At 49.2% G+C, this 26,759-nt stretch overlaps 1 protein-coding gene across 10 annotated transcripts in view; it reads right to left on the reverse strand.

Annotated features, from left to right (window-relative positions):
• ELFN1 (extracellular leucine rich repeat and fibronectin type III domain containing 1) overlaps positions 1-26,759 on the reverse strand; it is a 110,176-nt gene that overhangs the window by 25,200 nt on the left and 58,217 nt on the right. For all 10 annotated transcript variants that reach the window (XR_012634589.1, XM_074919147.1, XM_074919139.1 and 7 more), the window contains one exon: positions 24,326-24,454. The gene's annotated coding sequence lies outside the window, so the exon portion shown is untranslated. The remainder of the gene's footprint in view (positions 1-24,325; positions 24,455-26,759) is intronic.

The following is a 26,759-nucleotide window of genomic DNA, read 5'->3' on the forward strand; positions in this document are numbered from 1 at the left end:
CTGCTGAGAGCCAAGGCTAGACAGTGATCCAGGGGTATGAAATGCAATTAATTAATCATAGCAAATGCTGAGAATCATTTGAATTACAGGGATTCAAAGCTCCTCAACTCCTAAGTCCTCTGTTTTCCAGAGGCAGCGAGTGGGGACATGCATCAGTAATGATGATCAATGAAGTCGGGCAACCCCAAACCTGCATTTTGGCCACCCTACACCTGGGCTGGAGGTGGGGAGCAGCTTGCACTGGGCAGTGATTTGGGGTCAGCCCTGGCACAAGCCAGTGTTGTGCCCGTTGGGTTTGTGCTGCAGGGACAACACACAGGACTCTGCTGTCTTCTCCTCCGTGCATGGGGTTTCTCTCCAACCTGCTGTCATAAGTGTAAAAACCACAAGGCACCCTGCCACCTCCCGTCCTTCCCCTGGGAGCCAGGAAGGAAGGTGGGAAATGCGCTGCAAGTCCCCAGTAACACATGCCCACTCCTGCCTGCTTGCAAGAGCACCCCATCAGCTGTGCCTGTCATTGCCGGTGGGGGTTTGCCACCATCGTGCCAATCCCCACGAGAGATAGCGCGGCGTTATCTTCACCCTGCCGCTCACGCCGCCGCTGCTCTATTTACCAGGGAGCGATTTGTGCAGGGAGATAACTTTCCTCCAGGGTCATATCCTGCCTTCCCCTGTGCATGGCGATGGGACTCCCAGCTGTCATGGGGCTCTGAGATGCCTCCTGGGGGGAACCGCTGGGTGCAGGGCAGGGTTTGCTCGCCCCGGGGTGGCCCACAATGCGGTGGCTGCAGGAAGAGGAGTAGTGAGTCCCCAGCAAGGACTTTATTTTTTTTTTTTTTTTTCCCCTTTTCAGGGGAAACGGGGTGATTTGAACCCCGTGGGCCTCTGAGAGTTGTGCAGTGTTGTTCATGTAGCAGCTAATGAAGCTCACTCAATCCATAAAGATTTTAAGTCAGGGGTTTGATGTTAATTATGGACCAAAACATTTAATAGCCCGTTACACTTCCACAAGGCATTTTTTTAATTAAAAAATGATATATTGCACAAAAGGGGAAAAAAGGGAGAGGAATAATTGAAGATTGTTTTATTCCAGAACAACCCAAGGCAGGGAAGGCAGCAAGAAGCCGGCGTGTCAGGGAATGTGATGGCAACACCATGAGCTGGGAGCTGGCAGTTTTGGAAGCTGGGGAGGGAGCAGCCTCATCCCACCAGGAAAAGGTGTCCAGGGAAGAAGAGAACAGCCTGGCTGGAGGCAGGTAAGTGGACATCCCTGCCAGGGTTTTGGCCACCACACTGGCTTACCCTTACCTGTTGAATTATTTGCTTGTGCAGCAGAAGACTTTGTTTCAAATCCCTCTTTCTGAATCTCTATCAGCTGTCTCTCAAGAAAAACGGCCAAACCCCCAGGGTGGAAATTAGTCTGGAATAGGTCAGGGATGAAGAAAATCTGACATGTCTCGCTCTGACGCTACTCCATTTTTCATTCAATATTTAAAGATGCGTTCGAGCAGGGGCTGGCCTGAGATGCATTCAAATAATTTGTGCAACATGAAAGGTCTTCAGCAGAGCAAACCAACACTTCCTCTGCGCTGGGCAGTGCTGCCTGCTGGTGGTCCACAGGGCAGGAGGGCAGCAAGAGAGAGCCCAGGAGGGAGCAGCTCCATGTGGAGGCTGTTATTTAGCTAACTCGAGACAGAAGGAAGAGAAGGGGAATGGAAACATGGCCCAGGGCTGCCCAAGAAAAGTTAGAGTGACTGCTTAAAATTGGAAGTAGCAGGAATATGACCCCTAAGTCCGTGGCCATGGACAGACCTGCCCGAGTCCTCCTGCACCTCCAGCTCTGTGCCTTGCTGTTGTTCACTTCCCCCAACTCTACAATGGGAATAATATTATTCCCTCCTCACAGGGTTTTGAGATGCTCAGTTACTATGGTGATGGGGCCATAAAAGTACCAAAGATAGCAAGAACAATAATAATATCAGACATGGTAGGAGCCAAATAATTGCATTTAGGGCACGCACACAACACAGAAGGGAGAGCCACCTCCATGCACCACAGCTCTCAAACCCTGAAGACAAAACTTTTGTTATACCAGTGGGCTCACAGCCTACTTAAAGGGCTAATTTCCAATTCCTGCAACATCCACCCAAATGTGAGGAGCGGCCGCCAACAGCCACAGCCAGGACTGGTCCTACTTCTCCCCAGTGCCAGCCAGGAAGAGGGGGGAGCAGTGGTACCAAAGGCCCCTCGCCAATGCAGAAATGAAATCTTCCTCGCACCAGCGCTGTAACACAAAGTCCCTGCAGATGTTCGGCCGCCGCATTGTTTGACCAGCTGAGCATTTTGCCGCCCAGAGCAGCAAGCGTGCCCAGCACAATGCCACTGGCAGCTTGCTCCTTTGTCTCTACTGAACGTAGTGCTTGCCTCATTTTTTTTTTTTTTTAATTTATGGGTTTTTAATTGAAAAAAATGTGTAACATCTGTGGCTGCTTAATAACACCTGTGCGCAACAAGGCTGCTTTTCAGCCGTGATTGTCAGTGTTCTCATCTGGGCAGTGCTGAGCCAATGCCACGTGGCCTCCTGTGAACTGCTCAGGCAAGAATGATCCTTGGAGGGTACGTAATTATCAGGCGATGCAAAACAAGATGCCGTGAAAAAAATATGAGAGACATCCCTTTTAACAAGGGGAAAGCTTGGAAATGAGCAGGTGATGAGTCTGTAATGCCTCTTCTGAAGAAATGCCTGCTGCTGCTCGCATGGAGAGCTTGGCTGCCAGTTCAGCTCTGGTGTTACAGTCAGAGGAGGTGCAGAGGGGATGTGGCCTTCCCATCAGTGCCATGGGCAGTGTTTGCACCCTAGTCCTTGCCGGGCACCCACCTCGAGGCTGTCCCTGGTTCTAGCCCAGGAGTTGTCTGCTCCCTGATGAGGGCATGGCAAGGCTTGTTCCCCCCTTACACTAGCCCTTTCCAGCAGCCTGTGCCACTGGCAGTGACTTACTGCTCTGGTATTTGCTGAGCCCAAGGCGGCTGTCAGCAACGTGACTACAAACTGCCCTTCTGCCATTTACACAGCGGCTCTGCGAAAGCTGCAGGGATCCACCATGCACATCCATGTTCTTAATGAACATTTGCACATTTGCAGCATCCCAGATGTGGACTGGGAGGTGTCACCAGCCATGCCACTGCATGAAGCATGGGGAGCCGCTGCAGCACTGGCATGGCAAGCCTGCCAGCTGTGGACCTCTCGCCACAGAGGATGCAGAAGGCAAGCAGACCCCGCTGGGTGGCCAAAAGCCCAGAATCCTTCTCCTTCATCATGAGGTCTGGAATCCCAGCACCACCCAGGTAGTTTTTACCATGAGTAAGAGGATCCTTAAGTGCATTGCTGGTGTTGCCACCCAAATCCTCATGGTTTTGACAGCCTTGAATGCTGAGGCAGCTCCCACTGAAAGCTTCCTCCTTGCAACATCTCCTGGGGCTTGCTGCACAGGTGCTGACTGTAACAGTTTGGCTGTTCAGAAAGCACAAAACAACCTGGGAGGCTTACAGATGTCTCTTACATTTATACATGCTCATAACAAAGATGCTGGTAGGAAGAGTGAGCAAGGAGCAGGGGGGATGCAGCTCTGGCTGTGCCCAGGCTGAGGTTTCTTACTTGCAGGAGCCTCCTTGCACAAAGGTTTTATCCACTCCTCACAGCTCTGGGAAGCTCAGGCTGCCTTGAAATCCCTCTTCCCACTGTGACTTGGTAAATAAATAAAAACCTGTTCCCTGCTGAGCTCGGTACTGGAAACAGGGCTGCCAGGGCTGCAGACAACCAGTCTTCCCTGGGCTTCACCAGGGCTGGCAGGTAGAAAGCAGGGGCCAGCAGAGCCATTCAGCCAGGGAACAAAGGAGTGCCAGTGCAAATATTTCTGTGTCTAGCCCTTTGTCACTGTAGCTTGGTAACATCCCTGTGTAACACGGGGTGTTTGAGCAGATCCCCTCCTTGCACATCCCTGGTGCAGTCCCCACTGTTCTTCCCTTCAGCACAGTGAGCCCCAACGTCACGTCCCCTCCTTCACTCACACTTCCAGGCAATGAATTCCCCTCATCTCTCAGAGTACATTAAAAAATCAATGTAATTACGCAGCAAACATTAATTATGATCAAAAAATGCAATTGAGAGGTATTGATCTGAGGAGGGCTGCAAGCTAGCCACCAAATTACTGAAAACTAAGTCAGTGGGGCTTGAGGCCATGGGGACATGTGGCTGGTCTAAACAGCAAAGCATCCTCAGAGACACCTGGCTTGACCATTCTAGTCTCTGGGATTTTCTTTATTGGCTTTTCCAGCTTGTGGTGTAAGTCATACAGAGGAGTGGATGAATTTAATGTGCATGTAGCTATATCTAGGTGCCCTTAGTTATGACAACCAAATCCTAAAGGTTTCAGCATGATCAGGCATGGAATAACCACAGCCACATCAGCGGGATGGTGCAGACCCTTCTCAGACAGTACTGTAAAATACAGGAACAACTCAACCTGGTAATTTGCTCACTGCAAAGTCATGCTCGTCTCCTTCTTCCCCAATCTTAGACCCCAAATAGGCTCTTTAGGTATCTCCATGATGGACAAAAAATAAATTGTGGTCCAACAGCAGAAGAAACCCAGAGCAGAAGTGTGGCTGGGAGCATCTTGCCCAGGCGTGAGGGACACAGCCAGCAGAAGCCTGGGTGGGTGGGATGAATTGGGCACACTGGGGACATAACCCCTGCGGGCACTGCGAAGTTGACCATGACCTGATATGGCTGGTAAGAGGACATGAGACAAGAGGAAGGGACTTGCTTGTCTCAGCCTGGTAACCCCAAGAACATGGCTAATCCTGCTTGTGGTGTTGTCAAAACCTCATCCCCATAGTGGGAGAGAGCGTGGGACTTGCATGGAGGTGACCTCTACACAGATGCTTCTTCAGTTGGTTGCTGAAGCCCTCCAGGGGACAGGGCTCCAACACACTCTTTGTAGCCTGTGCTGGCTCTCAGACAACCTTGCTCTTAGGAAGCTTTTCCTGAGCATCTAACCCAAGGCATCTTGGCTGTACTTTAAGCCTATTGCAGCATGTCCAACCCTCAACCAATCGATCACAGTCATTTTTATAACTGCCTTTTCCACACTGGATGAATGTTACACATCCCTCCGCCTTCAGCCGTCTCTGTCCCGGAGCACAAACCCAGCTCCTTCAGTCCATCTTCCCGGGGCATGTTTTCCAAATTCTCTAAACTCCTTCAATTTGTCTGAATCTCTCTTAAAGTTGTGATGCCCAAACCTGGAGATATATGTCTCCAGCTGATGCCTCACTAGCACTAAATAGAACCAAATAAATTACCTTGCTGTCTTCCATTTGAAACTATTAATACATCTGCGGGCAAGATGTACCTTTTCTTTCTCTTCTTAAAGCATCAGGTTATTGTCTGCTGCTCAGTTTGAGGGCTACTCCACTGCTGGAGCCTTGGCTGCTCTCCTGCTGGCTTACTAGTTCTTCCCCATCTTATATCTGCGATTTTGATATTGCCTTCCTAAGTGAAACACTTTGCACTTGACTTTATTGAATTTTAGTGTATTGATTTCAGGCCATTTCTCCTATTTATCAAGATCATTTTACTCTGAGGAATCTTGCAACAGCTTGTCTTGTATCTACTCTGTTGACAAAAGGTCTTTAGTCCTCAGGGCTATCAAGCCAGGACGTTGCATTAGTCCTTAAAATAGTCAGAAAGAACCACAGAGGAGGCATGGGGACAGTAGAGGATGGAGACATCAGGCTGGCTCACACAGAAATGGCCCCATGCTGCCATCTCAGCCAGGCAAGGTGCAGAAGCAACAGGAGGAGATGGAACAAACATGATGAAAATGTTAATGGGTCCCTGAGGGTGAAGTGCAGGGATACCTGCCGAGAGATGCTGTGACTCAGCTGCAGCCCCGGGGACAGCCCTAGAGGCAGGAGAATGGAGGGGAGATGAGCACTGGGATATAATGTTCCCTTTTTCTTTTCAGGTCAGCATGTGATGAGCTGTCCTGCTCCCACCTGGGGGATTGCCAGTAGACCAGGAGAAACCCTGCAGCAGCACATATTAATGTCACTATTTGGGGACAGCAAAAACTGGACTAAGATGAAGATAGAAGTCCACCCTGGTGTGCACAAACCAGGTCAGATGGTTATTGTAGATAGTTATTGTTATTTTTATATTGTTGCCCAGAGGTTGGAGTGCTCTACTGTTTAAGGCAGAGAAAGAAGCTTGGGAAGCCACTGCTTGACCCATGGGGGAAGGAGCAGCTCCTAATGCTTCTGCTTGGGCACACTGAAGAAGCACAAGGCTTTGGGGAAGCATTATGCACCTACAACAGCACCCACCTTCCCACTGCACTTTCCTTCCTCTGCTTCTCCCATCAGCTTGACAACATCACCTTCCCCTGCCTCCTCCTCATGTCCCCTAGGGCAAGCTGAAGTTCAGTCAACAATTACCCAGGTACTGGGAGCAATTTCCTAGAAAACTTTGCAAAAAAGCACCACAGGCAGAGCTGTCTCCTGATAAATCCCCATTCTTCCTCAAGGGGCAGGTGAAATGTCTGAACTTCAGCTGCAGGCACAGCGGGAGGTCTGGGGAAAGCATTGCAAGAGACATGAAAACAAATCTGGGGAGGGGGCAAAGTAAAGGCAGAATGGGGGGGGTGTGGGGGGTGTTGCAGAACATCTTGGGAGACAGCAGCAAAAACAGTTTCCTCGCAAAAAGGCTGGCAAGCCTAAACTGGAAAAGGGACAGCAAGGGAGAGATGGGAGAGCTTGTCTGGGTGCAGAGACCATGGGGAGAGGAGAGGAGGCCCAGCAGCTATAGGAGCTCGCCCTGGCCCTTGACATGGTAATGATGCAGACACAGACATGTGATAAGCCCTGCTCTGCACACACTTTAAAATCTAAGTAGCTTATGAATAAGTAATAATCCCTTATTCCCAGTGCCATAATCTATATTTAATTAAGAAAATAACTAAACGGTGGCAGTAAAAGCGGCTGTGTGGGGAAATGGAGACAGAAACACTGTCGGATAAACTGCAGTAAGAAGGGGAACACAAGGCAAGCTCAGCACGGCAGAGGCATCAGAGCCACAGCCTCCAGCTGGCCATGAACTCAAGGCAATCTGGCCTGCAGAAGACATGTGTACAGCAGTCTCTGCCACAAGCAGCTTCTTGGGTCAACAGGTGAGCTGAAGGTTGGCCAAGAGGGACTGCGTCATTCACACACAAGTGTGAATTTTCCCCCCTGTTCAGTCCTGGTGGTGATGCTGGACTGTGCATGGAAAACAACTCACCAACCTGCCAAAGCAGCCCATGCCCTATACGGGAGCATTCAACAGCACCCAAAGCAGCACCTTCAATGCTGCTACAAGTTGTTCAGTGCCTGCTTCTTACAACATTTCTGTGCTAAAGCATCCTTGGCCAGGATGCTGCAAATGTCCTGCACTGGCAAATGAAAGCAAGGCCTGCTAGCTGACTAGCACTCGGGGCTGGCATGCCAGAGTAATCCACGCTGTTAGACTGGAAGGGGCCATGCCAGGCCAACGCTGGGCCTACACCCAAAGCATGTAGAGATGTTCATTTCATGTATGCAAGAGCGTGTCAGTCCAGGCTAGAACCTATGGCAGTGCTCTGCTGGGTCCCTTAATGCACCCCTGGGACCACCATCCTTCTCACTGTCACCTCAGTGCCCATGGGCATTAGCTACTTTTCAGACGTCTTTACCAGCTTGGAGCCAGTGCCAGGTCAAAGACTGGAGTTTGGCTTTTCTCCTGGTCTCCGTGATGAGAGCACTGCAGATGGTGCTGATGTCAGCTCTGATCAACCTCTGCTTTGGACAAAACAGAAAAGGATAGACAGTGCTGTGGCCAGAGACAGTCCAAGTACTCTGCACCTGTGTCCACAGCCCTTCCAACATCACCGAAAGCACTTCTCAGCCACAGCCCCAGACCTTTCCCACCTGGCATCTTCCACTAGTTCCCCAAAGCATCACTGCAGCCCTGCTCCATTAACTGTGTTTTGCTTATCATTTCACTCATGGGGTCTGCAGGTGACAGATAACCCTCTGCTTCCTTAGATTGTCAGCAGTGGAACTGAGCGCACATTTTAAAGGCTGGATTAAAGAAAACAAAAATTCTCAGTCCACATACTATATATTATAAATAGACCGTCTGGTTTTTAAATTGAAAAACAACAATAATCACTGCTAAGAGCCTGCTGAACAAAAGCAACCTTATTACCAGTGGGACAGATTCATTTTTACCAAAGGAACACAAATATTTTTCAAGCTGCTCTTGAGCTCCTGAAGTTGCTAACATCCTGCTGCTTCCCCTCATCTCTGTCCCGGGGAGCCATGGGAGGCACAGAGCCACAGCGGGGACGGGGAGAGTCATGTGGGCAGTGCAAAGCAGGGACAATCCCTTCAGCTGTGGTCCAGAGAGAGGGAAGTACTTTGGGGGAGGCTCAGCTAAGCCAGGCTGCAAAGAGAGAGAGATGCCATCCGTTTTCAGTTGCACTCTTTTCCTCTAACTGCTGTTTTATGGAGGGGTGACAGGAGGTCTGAGGAAACCAGTGGCTTAGCCTGGGTGCAGCTGAGGAGTGAGAAGGGGACAGGCTGTGTTGCAAGGGGCACAGCCATTCAGGTAAGCTTGCCTTTCAATTCCTATTAAGAAGTAGAGAATAGCACAACTTTCCAAAGACCTGGTGTGCACAGAGCCCACGAGCACACAGTGGGTGCCTGCCACTGTGAAGGTTCTGTGCTGGGAGGTATGGTCCACGGCAGCTTGGTGGGCAGGTGTATGAGCTGCGGGAGTTCTTGGATTTGGGTTATCAAGGGGAATAGCTGAGATAACTCTACCTCACTGTCCCATCAGAGATGTTCACTGCCAATAGTAAGGTCCAGAAATGGGCAATGAATGTGCTGACAGGCCTGCAAAGGCTGGAAGTAGACAGATGGGATCCTGAAAAACTGCCTGCCCTCCACTTCTTGACTAGAACAAGTGACTGCAGCAGGGAGATGGGTCTGCAGAAATTGCCATGAGGAGCAGGGTGCATCTCAGTGGGATGAAGAACATTGCCACCAGGCATCAGGGCTGGGAGAGAGCACAGCAGCCAAGCACAGGAAGGGAATAACCATCACTCCTGCAGGGTGCTGCCCCTGAGACAGGCTGCACTTAGAAAGGTAGGCTGAGAGTTATGCCCTGCAGAAACAGCATCCTGGGCACCACAAGTAGTCCAAGGGCTGTCTGAAGGGTGAAGAGTAGGCTGAGTTCTCATACACAACAGACATGGGAAAGGAAAATCAAAGCAGTCCCAGGTCTTAAGATCTTTCTCTCCTCTCTTCCCAGGCCATAGTACAGTGAGATCACTAGGAACCACGTGCTGGCTGCTAAATCTAATCTGCCATGTACTTTGGGAACAGCATGGCACCGTGGAAGCTAGCAACATGCTGCGAAGGTGGCTGCCAACCCAGAGACAGAAGCATGCCTTGAGCAGGTGGGAGACTGGAGCTGGTGGAGCTAACACTATTTTATCTGGGTTTTGGTCCCTGAATCAGAGGGCTGGACAGCATTAGCCATTACTGATCTGGAGCCAGAATATGAATGACTGCAGAAGAAACTAACACTCGTTGGATCCCTGCCTGGGCACTGTTTCAGGCACAGCTGCCAGCAGGCTCATGCAGTTGGCCTGTCCTGTGTTATGATCAGAACAAGTGACGTGGGACTGACAGTGTCCCACAGCCCTGGCCACACCAGCAGTTACCCTGAGCACAGCTCTGGAGCAGCCATACCCTTGGAGATAGGCTAAAAGGGTCTTCTCTCTGCTGGAATCTGTATGGTTGCTGGGAAGAAAGCATGGACTTGTCAGGCTGACGTACCAAGTGATGCTCACTGCTCCATGCTGGAAGTTGTCTTTCTGAGTGCAGCATGCAAGTTCAAATGTTACAGAGAGATAAGAACGGTGCAGCCTTGGAGATGGAGGAGAAAAGAAAGGAACAAAAACAATTTAGTAATGAATATATTATGTAGACATGTCATGCCTCTTGCCTGCTGGCGTGGATTAATATCCATAAATCAAAGAGGAAGGGATTGTTTTTAATGCTGGAGATGGAGGCTGGTCCTCAGAAAATTGCTAAGGGGGCATTAATGAGGAGAGACATCTGGGAATGGCTCCAGGTGCACCGGCTGCATGCACGGGAAATTCTGCAGAACTGCTGTCAGCTAAAATTTATTCCTGTACTGTGGATGCATGTGGTTCATGAGGATAAAAGTGTGGGGACCATAGGTCCCAATGTGGAGGCGTTTGTCAAGCTCAGGAGGAAGGTGGATGGTTCCTTGGTTCTCTGCTCCACACAGAAGCTCCTCACCTTCCTTCCTCCAGGCCTGGACTTGCACACCAGGAAAGCTGGCTCCATCTTTTGACTTTGCTCAACAAGAAGGTCCACATGGACTAAGTGACAGGACAGTCTCAGCCTGCGAAAGCCAGGGGCTGAAACTAAGGTGGAGCATGCTATTAAATCCATCCTGCCTCTGCTGGCATGCAGTCACCAGAGACAGGAGCGAGGGACAGAGTTATCTCACAGCCACCACCATTGCTGTGACCCAGAGGATGGGGAGCAGCACCTCTTCCTGCTGTTTAAATAAGCATTGGATTAGCCAGAGATGATTATAGCTCCTTGGTTCTAGGAGGAACCCTCCAAATGTGAACAAAGGGGCTCTGATATTACATGGAAGGGACAGGTGGCAGAGGCTCAAAGTATGGAGCATCCCTCTATGTCATTTCTGGAGTCCACCCGGATGGTGACTAGTGAGTATCTGGGCAAGAGGCAACTGCCCTGTTGAATGCACAAGCCCCAGTGTATTAATCAGTGTCTGTCCTCCTTGGGATGTTTCCTTTCCAGCAGCACAAGTCCCCTGCCAGGATTTCAGAGGGACATTAAACACAGTGGAGATGGCACAGCATGACTTTTCATATCCCCAGTAAGGCTCTGCGTGGTGGAGGCTGCTGTTGGAAGCTGGGAGTCACTTTTCCTGTCAATATTTTTTCCTAAGGAGAAGGTATTGAGTGCCAGGATTTTATTAATCACATTTCATATACATTTTTTAAACCCTTGAAATCTTCACTTTTTAGCATCGCACTCGTCTCCTCCTTTCCCACCCGCCCCATTATCTGGCACTGGTGGCCTCTCATGCCTGCTCTCCCTCTGCCCTTCCCGGGACCACCTCCTTCCACTTACACTGACCCACTTCAGCAGTCAGATTTACAGCTGAGCTGCTCACTGGGGGAAGAGGCTGGATTCACAGAATAAATCTGCAAAGCTGGGGAGCCAGCCGGGGACGACTGAACAGAAACAGTCTCTCCAGGAGAGAGCCACCCACACCCGCGCACATGGGGAGAGGTGAGAAACCTGCCAGGGAGATGACTGGGAGCAAAGGATGCTAAGAAAGCATACATTCACATTATGAATGGATTAGAGGGGAAAAGGGAAAAGAAAACAAGGCCGGAAGGCAGCAAGGGAGTGAAGGGCATGGCAGAGAGGGGCACAGGGTAGTGGGAGGGAAACCCACCAGCCAGCCAAGATAAAAAAGCCCCACCACAACACGGCTGCTATTTTTCAGCTTGGACTGCAAGTGAAATGTGTGATTTGGGAGAAAGCTTGGTCCTAGCAGGGGGAAAATCTGTTACCAGGAGGGTGACAAGGGGCGTGGATAGGGCAGGACAGTGAGCAGGGAAGTTGTTGGCTTGGAGGAGGGAAGGGGGAGATAGGAAGGATCTCAAAGTCTGCACGGACTGAGCTGTGCAGAGGGAAAGGAGGGATGGAGGAGGCTGAGCATTTGGAGACGCCTCAGCATTTCAGGGCTTATTTGAAGTGAACAGCCAGATCCTTCGAGGTTCATCTCTCATCTGATGAAGCAGCCCCGGCTCCTGACAGTGGAGCAGAAGTAGCTGCCATCCCAGGGTCCCAGCGGAGGGATGGAAACCCCAAGCACAAGATCTGGAGGGCTGCTACAAGCAAACCCATGTGGCGACATGAGAAAGCCATGCTGGGGCCGAGCTCACAGGCAGACAGGCTTAGCCCTCGGAGAGTGGGGAATTCCTGTTTGTCAGTGTCTCTCTCTGTTTTCCCTGATTTTATTGTGTTTTGTTTAATTGAATCACACACACACATGCACACAAAGCCCCAACTCGTGGTGCAAAGTCTGTAAGGAAATGAGCAGCAAATTATTGTTCCAGGAGGAGCAATGCTGAGCAAACACATGACACTTGGCACGAGCTGCAAGCAGGAGGGAGTGAAGCAGCAGGAGAAAAGGGGGAAAGAGGAGAAACCTGCAGAGAGGGAAGAGGGAGCTGTAAGAGGGTTTTCCAAGGGAAAATGAAGCTCAAAAGAAGCAGAACAAGGGAAGGAGGAAAACCCAAGAGGAGAAGGGAGAGGGCAGCTCAGATGATGATGGTGTTACCTGTAAGGTCACTGTGCCCAAACCCTCCCTGATCCCTGTGTGGAGCAGTTCAGAGACCAGGAGGAGAAAGCTCCCACAGTTCAGGGCTGGAGGATGGCTGGGCTGAAGGGACACAGCCCAAAGTCCCAGGAGGCCTTCACTGCTCCAGAAGTCTCCTGACCAAATATGAACAAAATACCCCACTGACCACAGTGCCCTAGTTCCCCCAAGCCTCCATCATGACCCGCTCAGCCTCTCTTGGCATGGCAGTCGTACCCCTCTCTCAGCCAGGACCCCTGCTCCCCTTCCTCTTGTGATGTCTGGTGTACCTGCAACTCTACGCAAGATGCTTATCCTCAGGAAAATATGCACTACTGAGGAATGATGGACATGCGGGCTGAGACCATGAAGTGCTGGGGACGTGCTCCAGCACTCCCCAGGCTCCTCATCTCCAAGGAGCAGCACTCCAACAGCACCATCCAAACCCTGGATGACCGATGCAGCCCTCGGCTCAGCCAGGGCTGGCGGACCAGCAATCTCCTCCACTGTGACCACAGTGCTGAGGGCAGGGACGCCAGCAGGGAAGGCCATCTCCAGGACGGAGGGCTGACTGTGCAGAAAGGCAGCTCTCTGGCCTCTCCTCACCTCCCAGCTCACCCCTGCTCATGAGGTGCTGGGAGGTAGCGCAACATTGATTAGCCACTCTACGAGATGAGATGCTCTTCAGAGCTGGAGAAGTGTGAGGTTAAAGGACATGAGCATCCTGTCCAGGCTTGCTGTGACAGGCCTCACCTGAGTTTAGTCACAGCCAGCTATGAAGCCACTCTGGAAACCAAGACATTTATTCAAAGGAGCAGCATCATTGCACACACATCTGCCTGTGTGAAGGAGAACTTCAAAAAGGCTGACAGTCACGGAGCCCAGCAGTAACCTTTGGCTAATTAGCTGTCTTGATTTCCTTGTAGTTTATTTTTACACTTCTTGGGCTCTGAAATGCATTTACTGTAAGGTCAGAAAGGCCGTGGTAAATATAAAGCTTCCTAGCAATAACTATATCCGCCCCACTGGGCTTTTGGGACTAATAGCTACAGCTTGGCTTGGGACAGACCGGCTGACAATGCTTTGCTGAGGTTTTTGTCTTGCATGGGACATATTGAGACTATGCTGATGGAGATGATAAAGGCTCCTGGGGCAAAGCAGGTATCTGCATGCAGCACAGTGAGCACAGAGCAGAGGGCACATGTAAAAGCACTTTCCTGGAGTCAGATCATAGATGAGCAGGAAAGACGGAAAGAGAAGCCTACAGGATGCAAAGCCATGAGCCAGCTCAGGAAGGAGAGCTGAGGTCAAGGAAAGCAGGCAACTAGAAAGGTGGGAGTGACGGTGAACACTGCAGAGAGGAGCAGGTGGGACCCCATTCTAAGCATTAATGAAATCGTCAGCTGGAGCTGCTGTCCAGAGAGCCTACCTGCTCCTGGGGAGAGGAGAAGGGAGCTGGGAAAGATGCTCTTGTTAGATCTCGATCAAGAAGGGATTTGAAAGCCCCAAGCCCCGTTGGGACGGATGATGACTGTGCTGATTGAAGTGGGTCGCTCTGCTCCCCACCCCACCTGTGCTTGAAGTACGCCCATGCTTCACGCATCACTGCACAGTGCCACAGTCTCCCTCCTACCCTTGGAGGGTAGGGGATTTCACTGGCTGGGACCTGATCTCCCAGGGCTCCCCTAGCAAAGCCCACCCAAAGGTTAAGCTGAGGGTGACCACAGCCTGAGCTATCTATCCCTGCCTCTCCCCATAGGGGCATGCAGCCCCTGCTGCCAGCAGCTTGTGGAACATCTGCCTTCCACCAGCTCTTGTGGGCTCCAGACCTGGTGCTGGGATGAGGTGTGCGACCAGGCTGAGCTGTACCATCAGGAAATGCAAAAGGTAAGCAAACAGCTTCATAATCTCTGTGCTGTGATCTCCAGCACAAACCACTCAATACGTGGCTCCCCCTGGACTGTGCACAGCAAAGATCAGTGGAAGGAAACCAGAAGAGAGACCGTTGTATTAATGATCAGAAATGAAGTGATGGTCCTCTGCCCCCAGGGCAGTGCTATGCTGGTCAGGAGACCTCTGCGTACCTGCAGATGGGTGGCAGGCACCCAGCGCTTCAAACCGCCCTCCCCACCTCGGCTGCTGCTCTGCCTGGCTGGCTGGGTGTCAGTCTTCATGACTGTCCTGGGTACCAGTTGGAGAACTCGGTGCCAATTAAAATCCAGGCTGTTTTATCCTTTGAACTGGAGAGAAACAAAGCCTGTGAATTCAACCTTTGCCTTTTTTTTTTTTTTCAAAATGATGTCAGGAGTTGAAGAGATAGAACAGCACCAAGTGCAATTGCTGTTGAAAGCTGCTGGCTGTTTCATCATGCTGCTTGAACTCCACCAGCGGAGGCTGCGCTGGAGTTGGTAGCCCAGTCACTTAGCTCCAGATCTTTAATTTTAAGGGTCAAATCATTATGAACTCTCTCAGGGAAGTTAATAGGAAGTTTACCTTTGCCTCAGCTATGTAAAATCAACAAGAAATTCCCAACTGCCCATAGTGATACACTGTCCCATCTCCAATCCCAAGCATCCCTTCTCACAACTCAAACTCATGTTATATTTTAATTTTCAAACCCACTCTTATAATTAAAGCTTACACTGCCTAATCAGAACCAAAATGTCTCAGATGACTGGCAATATGACAAAGAGCTTGATTTCAGGGCTGACATCAGCCCGCACTCAAACCTGAGACTCCCCACTTCCTCTGCTGAGGTTAATGTATTTCAGAACTGAGCTCTCTGCTGGGATGATGCACCTGCACCTTTGCAGCACAAGGCGCCACACGGCTCCATTCAGCCCCTCCGTGTGCAGACGGTTGGACCCTGACCAGAAAATCTCTTTGGCTAGCACCCAAGCACCTGAAAAGCCCTTTACAGCTCCCTGCACCTGGGTTGCTTTAAAGGATGAATACCATGGGCACAGTTTCAAAGCATCTTACTGACCATAAGGTTGGCAAGCAGAGCAAAGCACTCTGGTACCTGTAGTGTTAAAACCACACACAGAAACGATGGTGAGCAATAAGCAGTGAAGGTTTCAGCAACAAGGAAGGAGTTATTACATTGTTCCAAGCAGACAAGGAGGGACCTGCAGCACCAAGCCCTCACCCGTATCAGCCCTTCTATTGCCCAACTCCATATATCTTGGACAGATGTGAGGGCCACCTATGTAACCTGAGCATGGCCAGAGCCATGGCATGATGCAGAGATCCTTTAAAGGAGTTGGTGCCATTCAGGAAGGGAAGGTCCTGAACTTGTAGGTCATGCGTATATATGTGGGTATACATTATTTATACCCTCCACACGACAGCTGCTGGCTGTATTTACAGAATCTTTCCACTGACGCCTCTCTCTGAGTCATGGCTGCTGCATAAAGCTCCTTGACAGACCTGGAGGATGAGAGATGTGGTAAAATCCCAAACATGAGTATTGCATCGAAGGTACAGTAATTATCAGAGCACAGAGAAATAACAGCTTCCTCACAGTTTCAGGGGTGTGGGGAGAGCTAGGGCTGCCCAACCACCCTCCTGGAGCTTTCATCCCCGGGCGGTGGCAGTAGCTCAGGGTCACAGTGTGTCTGTGCTGGTGGCTCCAGGGACAGTCCCAGCTGCTCCTCTGAGGTGCATTGAGGGCGTCTGTCCATGCTGCTGGCACAGGAGCTGGGGAGCTCGGTGAGGAGCTGGTGGGTGGACTTGAGTGGGATTTCTCCTGCATGGAGATCTCTGACAGTCCTTCACGCATGCCTGGCTGTGTAAGTCACTCTTCGTTTGGCTGACACTCAGAAGAAAGCCTCGTGTGAGACTTTTAGAGGATGCTGCATACAAATGGTGGGAGATTTCCCCGCGTATCCTCACAGATGGGCTGTGGTGAGCTGGAGCCCATGGCGCTATGTAGTGCGACATGAAGAGGGGTAGCTGGGACACTACCAGCAACCTGTCCTGCCACTATGTCTCCCTTCTCCTGATGATTTTCCTCCTCTCATTACCGTATTCCTTATTTTCCCCAGGACTTTGGCCTGCTGTGAAACTGCTGCTGCATCAGCTGCCCAAGATGCGGGAAGGATATGTGAGCATCCTGATGGACACAACAGACACTTCCGACAGCAGGTACCCTGCACTGCAACAGGCATTCATATTTACAGACATTATTGCCACCAGCCCTTGAGGCTGGACAGGAGGCCTGCCACCCATATGAAGCTGGAGCCCAGCTCTGGGGGATAGCTGCAGCCCTGAGGAATCAGTGCCCATGCACAACCCTGCCCAGCACCACCGCGCTCCAAGGTCTGCAGACAGCATGGGGTGAAGACTGACCCATCCTACCCCTTTCTGGGAATAGGGACAAGGAGCAAGACATTGGGGAGGAGCATTACTTTCACAATGGGTTTGCTAGCAGGGAAATCTGCTCCTTCCAACTCCACCTCTCTGCTGAGTCAGTGACTCCCCCCACCATGTATTAAATTTTATAAGTGCTAAGCAATTTCCATTGAGGGTAGGGACACTGAAACACAGAGAAAGAGAAGTATCTTATCTTTCTTTAATCCCCATCATCCCAAAGGATCCCAGTGCCGTTACTTTCTATATGTATGCACAGTTAATTAGCGTTACCACAGAACTGCAGGTATTCTCAGATTTAGTAGGGGGAATATCTTGTAATAGGAGGGTAAGCAAATTGTTTCTGCTGTTTCTATTACAGCCAACTTTGATTATCCAGGGTAATGGGATAACAGGGACAAAGCAAAAACATGGATAACATGAAACCTATGCAAATTAAGCAAATTGAGGGCGTCTGTCCATGCTGCAGGCTGAGAATAATGGAGGAAAGAAAGGTCAGAGATACTGATTAAGGAGCATGGAGATCCCTGCACCAGCATGGCCCTAAAGCTCACAAATCTATACACAATGGTACCTGGGCACAGTAGTTATGGAACAAATCTATAGGGTCTGTCACTATGCAGGAGAAGCAGAGACATCCCCTGCACAGTAAAGCCAGGCTGCAGCAGAGGCAGGCGAATTGCATTAATGCTGAGCATTTCAAAGCCTCCATGTGAGGGATTTGTCATTAAAATGAATAAGATTTGGGCACTCAACCCACCTCCTCCCTACATGAGCAGGAAGAAGTCCAATTTAAAGGTCAGCATCTTAATGGCTTTCGCTGTGTATATACCAGGATAATTCCTCTCCAAACAGAAATCCAGCACCTGCTCAGTGAGCCACAGCCACTGTTTGAAGGAGCACGACAAGAGCATCCACAGCTGAGGAGGTACAGGTATACAGACAGGTATAGCTTCTCCGTTAAAACAGGGGGGGAGAGGCTAGAAGAGAAAAGAGCTGACTCCAACCACATCTCCTTGCAATAAAGAGATTAAGGATTTTCCAAATAGAGGAAAGGAATCAACACTTGAGTTCCTCTGTAGTCCCCTGTTTCGGGAAAGACCAAATTCACTCTCCTCTGCCGGAGGGGATATTCAAATCCTCAGCACCAATATCGTGGAGGAAGCTCTGAAAAATCTCTGGTGGTGGGTGGATAAAAAGGGCACCAGTGGAGATGAGACAGAAAGAGGAGGAATCATAGAGGAAGACGAACCTTCTTAATAGGTTTTATTGATTTAACCCAAAGAGAGAACAGTAGGGGGAAATTTATGCCATTTAAATGCAAACCAGCAATAAAAATAATCATTAGAGTCATAATCTCAATCTGTTAGCATTTTATGTAGAAATGAGCTTAATGGGAAATATTTTCCATGTAAACTATTTGCATTTACTTAGTACGAATGAGCCTCTTAAATATAACTCAATCATTATCACGGACTTATTTTAAGGGGTTGTTTTTAGTCCTCAGTTCTTTAAAGTGCCTGATGATTTCACAGCCCCTGTTAAACCTGACTTGGAAAAGCTGCTGGCCCACCCCAGCTGTGATCCAGTGTCCACATCCCTGTGGATGTTCCTGTTTCCATACTGGAAATACATGTGGATTTCGACAGCAGTTGAAACCATCACTCTTCACCCAAACGGTGCTGATATTTTGTGACTGGCCAAGAAGACTCCACTGCTCACTCAGATCTCGGGACCTTTGACTGAGGAAAAGTAACTTTAGAGCATTTTTCCAGCTCTTCATCTTCCAGAAGATGTGAGAATCACCTGACAATCTTTCTTAGCTTTTCCTCTCATAAAAGAGGAGGAAAATGTGGGGTTTTCTCTTTGCAGAGCAGCTGCAGGGCTAGCGGTGAAGATGCTGAGCCTGCAGCCCGGCTGGGATGCCCTTTCCTGGTGCAAGAGGGGAAATCAGATGTGTCCACCTGCATCTCAGAAGGAGCTTTTCTGGCCAGTGTCTTGTCCCTAGGATCAGCCCCATGGCGACACAGCACTGCCCACGTGCAGGTACTCAGGGGAGGTCACTGTCCCTGTGACTCCCACACCACGCGCATCTCAGCCACAAAGAAAGAAATAAATACCCTCTTCTGCCTGGAAACACCTTTTAATCTTCTTGCTAGATTCTCATACACTGGTCTGGAGTCTCAGCTGGGCCAGGCATGATCTCATTTAGGATTCCACAGGCCTCTGCTAAACCAAGGCTGCTATTTTATGCCACGTGCTGGCAGGGGCTGGGGCTGTTCTCATTCATGACACCAGAGGGTTCCCACCGCCCTGCAGCAGCCCATACCCTGCCCCAGAGGGGAAAATATCCCATGGATCTGGTAACCTGGACCAGCGTCCCCGGTGCTGGGAAGCTCACACGCCCCTTGCAGACCCGCTGGTGGCAGGACGCTTGCAGGCAGCGGGTACCGGAGCAGCAGCTCTCTGGGATCCAGGCAGCTGCCAGGGTTCTGTGCCAGGGGCTGCATCGGCAGAAGCCACCACAGCTCCTGGAGCGGGTCTGGCCCCACATCCACAGCCAGGGGAGCTGATCCAGCCCCTGATGCACGGCTCAGCACCAGGTCTCCAAATGCACACCGGACCTCATGCTACGCGGGCAATTCAGGCTTGCAAGGGGGTTATTAAAATCCCTTCAAAGCTCATGTCAGCCATTTTGGTGTTAATATCAGTGGCCGAGAGGCCACTGATTTCCCCACTTTAATTTCCAAGCAGGGTGGGCTTGGCGGGCAGCAGTGGGAGACAGGGAGCAGCTCAGGTGGGAGCATGCGGTGCCGCATCTCGCGCTGTAGACAGGTAGGATTCACAGTTTAATCCCATCAGCCAAACATTTCAGTCAGTGTTTTATTTGACAGCATCTATCCCTTGCTGGCTGTTTCAGAAGCACGCTAGCTGCCAGGATCCTAGAAGGTGAGTCCACCTGAGTGCCCAGCTCCAGCAGGGCGGCTGGAAAGGGGCTGATGGGGCTGCTCTGCACCAGGCTCCATCGCGTCTGGCAGGTGGGACTGGGCATCGCACCCAGGCACTTCCCACCAAATGCATTTGGGGGTTCAAACCTCTTCCCCCACGTTCAGCCTTGTGTCTGCGCTAACTCACAGCCCCTCTCGAACTCAATGGGGGTGAAAGGAGGGCTGCTCATGTCAGTCAGGTGAGTCCAACCCAGCTCCTGGATTTTGAAAAAAGCCAGGTAATTTCAGGATGTGGTTACCATCATGCAGGCTAAGATAAGAGTAATCAGAGCTTCAGGCCATAAGCCGATTCCTTGTGAATCTCAGGAAGGAATTAGCCCCCTCTTCTCCGCCCTGTGCCGCCTGGCAGCATTTGCACGCACGGGCACACACCGGGCGGGAGGCTGAGCCATGGGGACACGCATGTCCCAGCGCTTGCCAGAGGCAGGGTGACAAGGACCCTGTGCGGGCAGCGCAGAATTCCCATGGGCAGAAGAAGGGGCGTGGAGAGCAGAGAAAATCTGCTCCAACCATGATCTGCAGGGCAGGTATTGCCCTAACTGCTTGCACAGGCACGGCGATGTGGGATCTCCGAGATGTCCTTCCCCAGGAGGTAACCGCCCCGCTTCTCCCCCGGTTTCAGGATCTGTTTGCAGCGGGGATTCCTCCACATTGGCTGAGAAATGCATTGCAATCTCTTAATAGCTCATCCTGGCTGGAAGCTTTTCTTCCTATGTAAATACTATGTGTATAACAGTGGCCTCGTTTCATACTATGGAAGTGCATCAGATGTAGCTAAACATACTGAAGATGGCTTAAATTATCCAAATTTAACATTTGGTTATGTAGTCTGAAGATTTCATTGAATTTTTAGGTTAGAAGGCACTGTAACTGCAGTCTGACCTCCTGGTTAGTGAATTTTACCCAGGGATTTAAAGCAAGTCTGACGATTAATCTCCAGCCTTCTGACAGACAAAAATTAGCCAGGTTCATAAGAAAGAAGGGTGGCTGCTGGAGGCAGACTGATCAAAAGTCACCTGAATACCAAAGTCCAAAATGTTGACCAGCATCTCTGAAGGCAGCAGGTCCTGGCTGACAACACTGCCACAAGCCAGTTACTTTGCTTTAGTTTGTCTGATTTGTGAAATGAGGGTAACAAACAGTTCTGAGGTCACAGCTAGTATTCAAAAGCAATACTGGTACTGCTGTTTTCACCTAGAAAATGCTGCTATTCAAAAATCAACAGTATTAGAGAAAAGCAAAACTAGTGGTTGCCAGCAGTCAGCCAGATGGCTCAATGAGGTGGTTTAGGATGACAGGACCGCCAAGGAGATGTGTGACACCAGCAGACCCAAGTCCCATCCTGTGTCCCTGCCCCCCTGCCCCAGTGCCGGGGTAGAGGGGCCAGGGAGGTGGGAAGGAGACATGTCTCCCTGCAGCCAGCATCTTGTGCCATGTGGCAGGTTACCAAGCAGCTGAGAGTGGGCAATGATTTCTTTTGCCAGTTTTCTAATCTATCTAATGAGCAAGAAAATAAATCAAGCTGACAGTCACCCAGGTGGTTTTGAGCCTCAGCTCCTCACAGTCCCCTTGTTCTTCCAGCCCATTTTATAACAGGGTTATAACCCGAGGACACAGCAATAACTCCTGCTATAATCTTTTCTTTACTAACGTCACTTAGCAGATGGAGTCATTTAGAGGTGCTCACGTTTAAATGAGTGGCTTGCCCTGAAAGGGACAGAGCTGGGGCTGCTGGCAAGGTTTTCAGGATCGTTAGCCTAGAAAATGCTTAGCATGGGAAGCAGTTGGCAGGCAGATTTCACGGACATGGCACCGTTGTCCTCTGCCAGCAAAATTACAAGGCTGAAATTCTGGAGCTGGATGGGGCCAAACTGTTCACAGCAAACAATTTAATTGATGAATGAAATGAATTGCCCAGGAGATGATTTTTAGTCATCTGCACATTGCATGAAGCTGCTCAGAGGACAGTCCATGCAGTCGGATGTTGCCAGCTACCTGCCAACATCAGGGACAGGCTGGCCAGGGCTGCCCATCATGTGGACCTTCAACGGAGTCACCTGGGCACCTGGTCCCCAAATGAGCAATCCAGGGTCGCGAGCACAGCCACTTCCAGGCTTGCAATACAGAGATGTTATGATTCCCTACAAATGTTACTGCTCTTAAGCCTTCGTGCCTAGAGCAGTGATGGGACAATGCAGAAGATCTCAGCATTGGCTGTTTGAAAGGGAGCCTACACAATGTAAGGAAGAACGGTGCCCAACTACACAGCTCAGCTACTTCTCAGCTTCTCCAAGAAATTCAGTGGCAATCTCAGAAGACTCTCCTCTCTAGATCCCTGATGCCCTGCACAATGCTGCACGGGCTACCTTCATAAGCTCCTTTCATTTGGTCTAATAAAGTAAATTAGCTTTCCAGCTCTCCCAAGGAGAATGGCTGTGGAAATGTACATTGAGATGAATGCTTGCAACCCTTGAAAATACCTCTTGCTTGTGAAAAGGCTTATGAGAAATTAATAGAAGGCATAATAATTACCAAAGAAGGGGGAAATATTGTTTATGCTGGCTGGGCAGCATTTGACCCAGCCCTTGCAGAGGCTGGGGAGAAGAAGGAGGAAGGAGGCAGGGAGCTGAGGCATTAATGGCAATCATTGTTCTGTGGGGAGCAATATCTCACAGTGTCCACGGAGACCAATCCCAAATTATTCAGCCTAACAGTTCTCAAAACAAACTCTTATTCTGCTCCTTTGTGGCAGGCATGAAGCTCTCTCTGCAAGTCCCATTTTACATCTTTGTAACTCAGTGCTGGATGGTATAACACTCAATTGTGAAAACTCTGCAGGAGCCTTTGATGCAAGCATCTTTGAGATGCAGGGCTTATCAGCTCAAATAACACAACTGTCTTTTATCCTTTGTGTCCCAAGCATGCTGTTTTGGCACTTATATTTGTAATTCATTGCCTGGCTCTGGGTCTGGATCCATCAGGACAGGCAACGCTGTCTATCTGTCTGTGTTGCTGAGATATGTGTGTCTGCCTGGATGGACCCAAGCACCTAAGCTCTGCTTATCTTCAATGACACTTAGGTTCCTAATTGGTTAAAAGTCACTTTGGAAAGGGGGTCTCAAGAACTGTAGACTTGTAGATGCTTTCAAAATGACCACCCCCAAACCAGACTGTCCATCTTTTCCCCCTCCCATCAGGGACTGTAACCTCTTGGTCCCCTCTGGCCTTCAGTGCACCTCCAGCCCCACCATTCCTCCCTGCCAGACCAGCTCCAGCCTGCAGACCTGCCCGCCTTTCACCAGCACTACATTTTCTTCAAAAAAGGACAAATGAGGTGGAAGAAGAAAAGGTGAAAACATGATAATAGCTGTGGGAAAAGGCCGCTGCTATAGACTTGACAATGCTGGAAATGGAGGCTTGGAGAAAAGTTTTTCTCCAAAAATTACTCTTTTCAATCTCAACAGCACACTGAAGAGAAGTTTAAGCACACTTTCTAACACCTTTTGTACTCAAATTCCAAATTCACCTGTCTACCCAAGTAATAACAGAAATAATCTTTTTTCATCCAGCTGCACATTTTGCTATAGAAATTTGTTTCCATTAAACTATTCCCTTTTGTCCTCTTAAAAAGCATATTTTAAATAATAACAGTGTAAAAAAAAATTATATACTACCCAAAAAACTCAACCCTGTCGACTGTGCACTTTTATACAAAAGTTATCTCTTTCTTTCGACGGATTGATGAAAACCCTTTCCATAATGTCAAGGTGGAGATGAGAAAGAGGGGGAAAATTTCTGAGTGCCCAGCACAGCTAGTCATTTTAACAGGGAACACAGGGAAAACTCTGGTCTTAGAAAACTAAGTTACAGCACAACATGAACCTGATGTTCTTCTGTTTTGTAAAATACAATTTTGTAGAAGTTGGTATGGAGGCACACATTGCACTTCTCATCTTGGGAAAAAAATGCACTTTTTCCATATTCCTCAAATCTTAACAGGAGATATTCTTTAAATCTTAATAATGTGAATTCAATCTTAAAAAAATAAAAATAAAGATTATAACCATGATAACTTTCACTGCTATCACAATTTGAGGAGAGCAGCAGCCGCAGCTCAGCCACCCAGGCTTTCCCCAGGAAGGTCCATGTTTGGACAGAACTCAGAGAAATCACCCCAAGAACGCAATGTGAGAAACACAACCCTGGACTGCTGTCCATGTCTGCGCCAGACTCTTCCCTCTTGGAAATGAATGCCATGAGGCTTCCCTTCGTGATCCACTCCTGGGTGAAGATTTCCAGGCACCTGAACCCTCCCCAGAGACTTGCTCCATCCACGTGATCCCCGTCGGCTCTCTCCCATGGCTAGACGTCTCACACCAGCTACTTCTCTCACTCCAGAGATGCAGTTGACAAAGCCACCCCTTACCTTTGTGCCTGTGTGTTGGTTCCTGCTACGGTCATGAATATCTCCTAGTTGTTGTCTGCAGGGGCTGGGAGGCACGCTGCACGCAGCATTCGGGATCACACAAGAAGGTCACCAAGCCGGGTATTTGAACTGCAAGGGGAAAAAAGAAAACATAAGAAGGAATTCCATCAAGGGGTATAAAAGACTGATGGATGGCTTGATTAACATGAAACCATCTGAGGGACAGCACAGCTACTCAAGTCGTGGATCAGACACAGAGACACAAGGATCAGATGTGAATGGGAAGAGAACCAAGGGGAGGTCCAAATGACATCAGTTGCTCAACATAGTAACTAAAAGGGAAAAGAAATCCACCCACCAGCAGAGGAGGGACTGTAAGAAATGCTGGAAGGGGACCTGGGACTGAAGTAAGGAGAATGGGACAAATGCCAGACAGGGACTGAAAGAGATGTAGGGAAGATGGATAGCTCTGGGCATGCACAGGGCTGATGGTACCACACAGACATCAATGCAGAGCTCCTGGAGGGGTGAGGAGTCACTGCCACCACCAGCACCCGCCACCCAGCACAGAGATTTTAATAAGCTTAATAATAATCCCTACACCTGGGAATTTGTCTCATAAATGTGTTTTTAAATCTTAAGTGTGATTTTATTGTGCTCATTGGTCACTTTCAACCACCTCTCTGTTTTTCTTTTACTTTTCGATGCCTGGCTGGCCAGGGCTCTCTATGCTTACCACTGCTGTTAAGCTCCTGCTCACCTGTGATGTGAGACAACCAGTATAGCAAGAAGAAGTGACACTGATCGTAACAGTACTCATCTTTGTGATACTCAATGTCTTGTTTTATTATGATCAACATAATAACAGTAATAGCAATATTCGTGACAACCATTTTATTATTCTTCCTGTTAGTAATATTCAGACATGACCTAAGAGGTATTTCAGAAAGACAACACAAATCCAGTGCAAAATCCAGGAGAACAGGGCAGTTAATTAAACGTCAGAGTGATGGACAGAGCTGGGACAAGCCTTGAACAATATCAGAGAGCTGGACAACTTCTGACAAGCACAGGGAGATGGATGGATTCGGGACACGTCCCAGACCTCTCCCCCAGCAGAGGCAGAACCCTCCTATCTACACGCATCTTTAAACACAACATTGCTCCCTGTTCTGTTGCTGTTTCATTGACTTATGCAGGTGAGGAAATTTTCTGGAGAAAGCTGTCCTCTAAACCATGTCACTGATCCCAGTCTGATCTGGTGACATTTTATTACCTCCAAATGGTGCAAAGAAAATAAAGAGCCCCATTGAAAATGACAGCATCTTAAATGTGGTTTTTAACCAGTGTATGTGTGAATTCGCAGCAGGTAGGATTTTTTTTCGCAAAAGATTTCTTCTCCTTTTTCCAAACCAGACATTCACAAGAGAGGTAGGCGGAGGACAGTGAACGGGGAGAGAGAATGGCAGCTGGAGGGTGTTGCAAAACTCCAAGAATAAATATTACAGAACAAAAGCAAGCCTGTGACAGATACCGGGCAATCTGTAAGTCATCAGGAGAGTGGAGAGCATAATAGACTAATCAATCAGATAGACAAGGGTGAGAAGTGTCACGGGGAGGCAATAGGTAGTTGGAGGTCAGTTATGAAATATAATCTCTAAATTGGAAGGAGAAGGACAGTAGCACAAGAACAATGACAGGTATTTGAATGCAGGTAAGTGAATGTTGGATTGGTGATTTCCAGGAGAGTGAATGTCAGATGAGAATATTATGGGGGTAAGAAAAAATAACCTGGTATTTTAGAGATGGGCATATATTCTGTAAAGTGAAAGACTGAACTGGTGAGACTTTAAAGTGTAGCTCCATTTCAGAAAATGCTGTTGAAAGACAGACAGTGGGGCTCCCTGTTGCTTGTTCCTCTGGGTTTTCAGAAAAAGTTTGTCAGGTTAGAAGCAAAAAAAGTGATGCTTTTCCTAAGTGTAAGTCCTGCAAATACCACATGGGATTTGAAAGCCAAGCCAGATCCTTTCTACCTTGTGCTTTCTCATCAATGATCCCGGCATGCATTATCTCTAATCTAGTTAGCTAATATGCAGGGAAGTTGCACACTGCCATGCATGAGAAGATGGGGATTCTGCAGGTGAATTTAATTATTCCTTCCACAGAGAAAGTGGGTGTCAATAAGGCACAATTCCCTCTCCATTACCTAGCTGGGCTGCAGGGTGACAACAAGAAGCCAGGCAGCATCTTTTACTTCTCTTGCTAAGCTAAGCAGGTATATACCATTAGACCCAAAGAAAAGCTTGACTTAACATGAAGTCATTTCTACTGACACTTGTCTGACCTTAACTGCCTACTACAAAGGTATCACACAGTCCTTCTAACAACAGCTAGACCCAAGCAATTAGCGCTGAATGAACAATTCGTAATGAAT

The sequence above is a fragment of the Athene noctua genome, chromosome 15 (genome assembly GCF_965140245.1).
Source record: "Athene noctua chromosome 15, bAthNoc1.hap1.1, whole genome shotgun sequence".
In the NCBI taxonomy this organism is placed as follows: Eukaryota; Metazoa; Chordata; class Aves; order Strigiformes; family Strigidae; genus Athene; species Athene noctua.